The sequence below is a fragment of the Rattus norvegicus genome, chromosome 5 (genome assembly GCF_036323735.1).
Source record: "Rattus norvegicus strain BN/NHsdMcwi chromosome 5, GRCr8, whole genome shotgun sequence".
NCBI classification, from domain to species: domain Eukaryota; kingdom Metazoa; phylum Chordata; class Mammalia; order Rodentia; family Muridae; genus Rattus; species Rattus norvegicus.
The window spans coordinates 110227430-110236226 of record NC_086023.1 but is presented as its reverse complement, the minus strand read 5'-3'; positions in this window follow the sequence as shown (position 1 = coordinate 110236226).

Below are 8797 nucleotides of genomic sequence, written 5' to 3'. Positions count from 1 at the left end.
ACTCAAGAAAAAACATTCATTCTATGTCAGATGAAGGATAAAGTCACAGGTGTGCACTATGATAGAGGCTCACATGAAACTAATGCTTTGAACTTAACTATCAATATCTTTCTATAACTCAACTCCCCCTTTGTGTAATATTTTATTTATGGTGTAATTTTAGAAAGAACATTTGTCTAAAAATATATAAGAAGACCAGATTAACGGAAAAAGGTAGTGGCATCTGGGCTCTGCTTTACAAACCCAACAAATGTATGTGTGTGGCTTGGGGAGACTCTGACCCATCCATCCACATGTACATATGTATATGTATGTAAGTATGCATGAAAACTTGTGTGGTTGGGCCTGACCAGAGTGTTTGGGTGTATGAATGTGTATATGTCTGTTCATACTGACTGTGTAGAAGATTTTCTTTGCGTGTGTGTGTGCGTGTGTGTGTGTGTGTGTGTGTGTGTGTGTGTGTGTGTGTGATTTTCTTTTCCTTTTTTCTTTTTCTGGCTCTATGAGTTAATGAAACTTTGATCCTCTTGATGATCAATAAGTGGCTCATGAGTACAAGGAGAAAAACCCCCAAATAAGCTAAATTCTTTACTGTCTCCTCTGCTGTTAAACAGTAGGTATTAATCACGAGATGCCAGGGATTTCTGCACTCAAAATAGCCAAGAGTTAGGAAAGAAAAAAATTACCGAATGTAAGTTACTTTTGCTCTAGCCATTTCAACTTTGCCACTGCAGTCACCAACATGACCATTGCTGCCTTCCTTAGCAAAACTCGGATGCTGGGAAGGTCCCTGGCATTCATTAAGTTCTTTATTCACATGCACTTTAAATTCTTTGAATATACTCATCATGGCTTTTTTGAAATCCTTGTCCTGTGCTTCAGATAAAGTGCATCTCTCAGGTCTTATTGTATTGAGGTTCCTGGCTTCTGGAGAAAGTACATTATTTGGTTTGTGTTTTTGTTTTGGGCTAGGATATAGGCATCAAGAGTTATGAGATTTGAGGTGTTTCCTAGCATAAATTCCTCATTTTATCTTTTCTCAGTGGTTTAATTGGTCCTTTCTTTGCTGTTGCTCTGTCTAGACCCTATGAAAGTGTGTCTGTGGAATTACTGATGAGAGTGCTTCTGAGGATTGATGGATGACACAAGGTTACAGAGATGGGTTAAGAACAAAATATGACAGGTACAGTGGGAAAGAACAAAGATGACCCTGGTTCACACCAAAAGTTGGAGTCCTCAAGGAAAGGAAGAGGGTAGACACCACAATAAACACACACAGTGACATACATATAATATATATATTAATATATAAATATATGAGTATATATATTCATATCTATGAATATATATATGAAGTTATTCTAAAATATAAACCAGAAGTATACCAAGTACATGATGAAATAAAACCCTTCCCCAAAATCTATTTCCTTATCAATCATAGAGACAGATATTTTTGGACCTTTCTATTTGTTGTGTAGAATCTGAACTGAATCTACAGTGTGCACATGATGCATGTTAAAATTGTGTTATTGATCTCCAAAATATTTTTAATAATATTTTTCTTTACATGAGAAAACCAGAGGCTGATTAAATGTGATCAACATTATGTGGTTCTTTGAAAACTCAGCTTATTCCTCACCTCTCTTTCAGCTTCTTGACACCCCCCATTCAGTTACCATGCTCAACACTTCATAGGTGTGGCTGGCTTCATTTATGTGCTTGGATTCTGTTTAAAGAAGAAGCTAAATTGGAATGAGTTTATCACTCTTTGATAGAATTGTTTTACGAAATTTGAAACTGAAGAGAATTCCTCCCAACCCCTAGGCATTTCTAACATATGCAGAGTACTTCAGCTGGGTTCTTGATCTTCAAAGTCAGCTTGCATGCATTGTCATTATGAACAATTAGATACACAGCTTCATAGGTACACAGTGTACATTTGATGCTTTTGCTCTGGTATTCCTTAAAAATGAAAGTATTAATGAGGTTCTGTTTCATACATTTTTATTAACATGATAATAATTATGAGTAAATCAAATAGAGAAAAAATAAATGACAGAAGTTACATGAATCTGAAACTATCCTAAAATTAGTGTACTCTTGCATGTTGAAAACCAGATCATCAGCGCCTAAAGATTATTCGTCAAATAACCTTAAGATCTAGAGGAAGTACAATGCATCACAGAGCTCCTTCAATAAATTTGTTGTAGACTGTATGATCTGTTGAAAGAAAGAGTGTCTTAAAACTTGGAAATACTTTCCACTTATTCTTATCTGTACTTCCAAGATCTTGGTGATAGATATCTTACATTTAACACAGTCTTTATATGACTCGAATATAATATTTTATCTTCTAAATGGGCCATGATATGTTTTAAGGGAATTTTTACTTAGGGTGGATGAGTGATATACAAGTATTCTGTACAGTGCATAAATGGAAACTACTATCAAAAATGGAGAAGAATGAGACAGAATAAAATCTTAGTATATTCATGAAGTTTTATCTATTTCAAAATAGGTAATATATTGAAAGAAGGCAGAGATAACTCAAGGGATGGGGAAAAGGAACAGAGACAATGATCCTGTTAAATGGTTACACAATTTAATTTGACTGATTAAATATTGAGATGGATGAAAAAGGGCAGTATATGGAAAATGTAACTTCAAGTTCCAGTAGAATAACATAATACTGAGACAGGCCAGAAAGAAAGAGAGTCTGAAACAAATGGATAGCTACCTAGGAAAGAACTGTGAGGGAATCAAAGGATACGATAATACAAAGGAACACTGATAATAGGGTTCAAAGTGAAGTTTTGAATAGGCAAAATCTTCTATTTTAGGACATTAAATTAGAAACAGAAATGAAACTAGGGCATCCTTTTGGATCCTAGCACAGGGACTTTGAAGATGTTCCTCAAATACTCATGTGATAGGATACATTGTTCTGTACAGTTCATGACTTTTGAATCCTGAAGGCATTATCGATAGTTCATCTGTTTCTGTTCTGTTTATGGAACTATGAGCTCAGTATCCTCGAGAATACCACATATTCTTTACAATATTTTAAGTTTTAACTACATTTATATAAAACATCTGGCACAGTTCATGGCAAAAATGAGATATGTAATAAATATTAATTTTCCTTTATGTAGAATATCTACTTTATATGGTTGCTTCTTAAAGAATGTTTTCAAAAGACTTGTACCGAAGAAAATTAACAAGAATATCAGAGAGTTACTTATAAGTTATCATAGACAATAAAAGAGCTGGAGATTAAGCTGTAGGGAAAGGCACTTACTGTAAAGTATGACATAATTTAGCAGTATTAATATCTTAGAACCATGAGAAGGTCATAAGCAGAGTGGCTCACATTTCCTTAAGAAGTATTTTTATCTGTTAGTGGCTAAAACTGTTTATAATAGTTTCCTATCTTATCTTCATGTTATAGTTCTATTCATTAAAAATATGTTTGCTTACCCCAGTCATGAACAACTTAAGCAACGATTTCAAATGCAAATATATTACACTGAAATATTTTGGAACATATTTTGTAGACTTTAGTCTACACATTTGTCAGATAAACAACTTTATTTCAGTCATTTAATTAAACCTACATTTATTAACTTATATTTCTATAAGGTATAATACAAGGTGCTACAACTGAAATTCTTCAGTTCACTCAAAATTTCACATCTTACTCACGGATGTTTTTAACAGTGAATACATGAGATACAGTGATGTTATACAGACCTGTGAACCACACCAGGATAAAGGGACAACTAAAAATGTTGTAAGTTTACTTTCCATTAAACCACTATTCTTTATATCAATATTTGATATCATCCTGAACTATATCTAACAGTCAAAAATAGACTCTTGATTTCCAGAATCAATTACTTGCTTTTCTTGTAAAGTCATTTTATTAAGCACCCAAAAGCCTACCTTCAGAAAACCTTCTCTCAGCAATACAAGGTAACCTTCAATGATAGAATGATAGGCATTATTTCTTGTTCTTTTTTTTTTTTTTTTTTTTTTTTTGGAGCTGGGGACCGAATCCAGGGCCTTGCGCTTGCTAGGCAAGTGCTCTACCACTGAGCAAATTCCCAACCCCTTATTTCTTGTTCTTAAGGTTTCCTAGGATGGATCCCACCTTTGTTGCAATAGTCCATCTTTAAATCTGTTGGGTAGAATGAAAAAGTTTGTTCCCCTTTAGACCTCTTGGCAAAATTCTTGACTTCCTTTATCTCTCATTTCCCATAGCCAAATCAATGTCCCATAATACTAATTTTGAAATGTTTCTTGAATATATATGCCTTATCCCTGTACTCTCTATGACTTTACTCCCTCTATCCCAATCTATTGTCCACATGATGACTCAAACTAGAGACCTTGAAATGAACTTACTAAGTAGTTTCTTTTAACTAAAAGACAAAATCCGGGGGTTTTGTTTGATTTTTTGTTTCTTTATTTTTCTTAGAATACTGTAACATCTTCTCTATATTGAAACTGCTCTAATTCTGTCCTTTCTCCATGGCCACATCTGACATTAGACTTTATTGCAGCTATGAAAACTTTATGGCCTCTGCCATTTTACTTCCTTTTATCTGCATTGTGAAAGTTCTACTTGCCATATCCTAATCTTCTTCTATTTCTTCATGTGACTGTCTCCTACAAATATGTCAAGGGTAAATTCATGTGACATTTCTTCCAGGAAGAATTCTCTGATAACCTTCCTTCCGAAAGAGTTAAAGCCCACTCTTCTGAGCTTGAAAAACTATGTTTCCTTTTATAGCAATACTTATTCTCGAGGTTATCTCTATAAACTCTGAGCTCTTCAAGTAAAAATATACACAGGCTATCAATCTTCATGTCCATTATCTTCAGTTGTGACTGAGATCCACTTATCAGTAAGGAACTCATGAAACATACCAAGTTTCCTTGCGTGCGTGCACTATATCTACTATGGTTGGCATTTGCCGATGAAAGGCTTCCTTCTCTTTTCCATCTTGCTAGATAAATTTCAGAGCTCTAACTGCTGTACACGTGATGGTTGAGACTGGGAAGCTTCCTCAGGTGCTCTTATTTGGTAGTTTTCAGACAGGATATGCTTCCTGGTCCTTACTTACCTGCTTTGTTAGAGAACTTAACTCTAGAGCTATTGTGTTTCTTTGGTAGCCCTTGGAGAAAGATGAGCAAAAGCCATTCAGAATCGAAGGTAACAATTGTCTCTACCAAGGAATATAAACACTCTGTGCATTTAAAGAACTCCTTCAAATTATCTTCACCATATGAATAAGGTAAAATTTGGTTTGTAATATGTATGCTAATGTAATTTTCAAAATTTGTCCCCCTACTCTGGCTTCTAATGGCCAAAATCTTTGCTTCAGAATCACCAGATATTGTTACATACAAGTAAATACTTTGCTCTTGAGTAGCCTCTCATGAAACTGTCTAAACATGAAATTAATAGCAAGAACTTATGAACAGGTTCAAATATATATATTTTTATTAATTTCAACTATATCAGCTTTCTGTACTTAAACTATGTCAAAATATGCAAAAAGACAGGGATCATCAATAAATATCGGCTGATTGCTTTTATGTTTTGTACACAAAGATTGTGATTATATGAATATAAAATCAGCTTCATTTCAAACACAATAGTCTGATTTTTCCAGCAAGATGGTGAAACCAAATTAAGATTACTGGCAGTTTTTGTTAAATATCAAAGGAAACTGCACAGATGTGAGAATAAATACATGGTACTATTTCAAGAATGAACAGAGAGAGAGAGAGAGAGAGAGAGAGAGAGAGAGAGAGAGAGGCTGTAGAATTGCACACAAAAAAACAGAATGTGAGTGTATTCAAATAATTTATGTTTTATAAACAGTTGTTCTAGGAAAATGTGTGAAATACTGTATTGTGCCTCCTCCAACATAAGTGGCTTTCATTGTTTATTTATATTACATTGTTTAAGAGTTGACTCTTTTGTGACCATCATGGGGTAGTCATGTCTCAACTTTTCTTGCAATGTTATTTTAACCTAAAGTTTATCTATTTTGCCTTTGATTTTTTCCAAACTCCAATTGAGACAAAAAGAAATAATTCAGTTAGCAGCTTGCCATTTTGCATTTATTCCTTCTCTTAAAGAAAGTAACTGTTTAACCAAAGCAGATAGTGCCTTGTTAGATGCTCAAACAGGGAGGGGGCAACTTAAAAAAAACTGTTACAGAGGTAAAAACTTGACTCATAATTAAATTCATGGGAAAACAATGATTTTAGCTCTGACCCAGTAGCTTCATTTTCAGACCTAATTATAATTACTGAAGAAAATATGATTCCCTGCCCTTTTAACAATGCTCATTTGAGAAATTATCTCAGTGAAGAGGCAGCAACATTAAGATACATTTGAGTGAGTTATAAGAGTCACAAAAAGGGAAGCATGAGCAAAAATAAAAATTCTACACAGCCTTTGGAGCATTGAAATAAAATGCTCTCAAGTAACCATATAATTCATATAGAATGCTGACAGATGGAAAATATTGAATAAATAACCCCCGCTGATACCCATGACAGTTACTGGATGGTTGACTTGGCTGGAGCTCTGTGAATTGGGCTTTGGTATGCCATGTGTTAGTGATGCACAGTGATGGGACACTAATGTCTTTTTGGGTAGTGTTGACAGCAAGCTGCTAGCCTCATAAGGCAAGAGATTCCTCATTGTATTATTTATTATTATTCACCACACATTTCAGTTTAATAGGCTAGTGCATCTAGAAATGAAAAGAGAGCTTAATCCTCCAAAGAAAATCTAAAACCAAAGAAATAAATATAATTTAGAATGTGTATTAAGTTTGCTCTTAAACATATTGACATATATTAGTAAATGGAAATTTTGCTATTATATATTTTAAGGCCATATGTTTGATATTTTAACATATTTTAATCTTTGGTGTTTGTCACAGAAAATTTGTTTTAGATAAAATATTAGAAAATTGAAATATTTTATGATCCATTATTCAGTAGTAAGAACTGCCAATACCCTTTAAAAATACTTAAAATATAGCATATTAGTGGAAATAATTATGGAACAGAAAGGTGCTTCCTATGCTAAGTTGACTGAGAAATAAAAATCTAGTCTTGGCTTACAAGGATACAAGTAATATGCAAATATCAACTCGAATATATTTGGATAGTGTGCAAATTTTACCAGTAATATTCTGACACCCAAACCAGATAGACAAAACAAACAAAAAAAGTATAGATATATATCTCTGAACAATATAGATGTAAAAAATATTGGTGAAATGCTACCATATCAAATTCAAAATCCCTTCATATGAGTCATAATTATAGTGATGCTGATTTCAATCCAGTAATTCAGGGTTGGCTTAATAAATATAAATTAATAAATGTTATCCAGATCACCTCCACAGATAAATAAAAGACCTTTGACAAAGCCTAACATCCTTTCAGGAGGAAGGAGAGAAGAGACATATTGTGAGGGCATTTTCCGTAGATTGCAAGAACAATCTACAGATTTAATACAATCTCAATCACAGTTAAAGGGCCATTCTTCTCAAACAATGAAAGAATGATTAAAAATATAAACACACACACACATACACACATGCAAACACACACACAAAGTAAAAGTCACGACAACAACAAAATGAGAACCAAAGCAATCCTGAACAAAAAGAATATTGTGGGAGGTAACATCATGCCTGACTTCAAATTTTACTCTGGAGCCAGCACATTATAATAAACATTCTGTTTGCACAAAAACAGAAACATGAAACTATATATGGTGGATCCATATATTAGTTCACATAAACACAAATACCTAATTTTTAACAAAGAAAGAAAGAAACAAACAAAATACAGCATATTTAAAATATAATGCTGAGAAACTTGGATTTGAAATACAGAAAAATAAAGCCGAACCCTTATATCTCTCCCAGCAAAGAACTCGACCCCAATACCACAGCATGAGGCCTAATAATCTAAAAACTGACTGAAGATAAAATAGGGAATATACTTCAACTTTAGACACAGGTTTGAACTTTCTGAATATGATTCTTACATTGCAGGAGGTCTGAACTACACTTGACAAATGGGTCTTAATGAAATTAAAAGTTTCTATACATTCAAAAAAATGGTTCAGACAATGAAGAGGCATCTCATAAAACAGGAGAAAGTCTTTCCAAGTCACATCTATGCCAGCTGGTTTTATGTCACTTGACATAAGCTAGAGTCATTTGAGAAAATGAAACCTCAACTGATAAAATATCCCCCACCATATTGACCCATGAGCAAGATAATGGTGCATTTTCATAATTGATCAGTAATATAGGAGGGCTCAGTACATTGTGAATGGATCCATACCTGGTACTCTAAAAAGGCAGGCTGAAAAAACCTATGGGAAGTGTCTTAGGGTTTTACTGCTGTGAACAGACACCATGACCAAGGCAAGTCTTATAAAGAACAACATTTAATTGGGGCTGATTTACAGGTTCAGAGGTTTAGTCCATTATTATTCAGGCAGGAACATGGCAACATCCAAGCAGGCATGGTACAAGAGGACTGAGAGTTATGCATCTTCCTCTGAAGGTGGCTAGTGGAAGACTGATTCCCAGGCAGCTTGGAGGAGGGTTTTAAGCCCACAGTGACAAACCTACTACAACAAGGCCACAGCTCCTAATAGTGCCACTCACTGGGCCAAGCATATACAAATAACCCACAGGAGAAATCCAATAATCACTATTTCTCTGTGGCTTCTGCATCAGTGTCTACC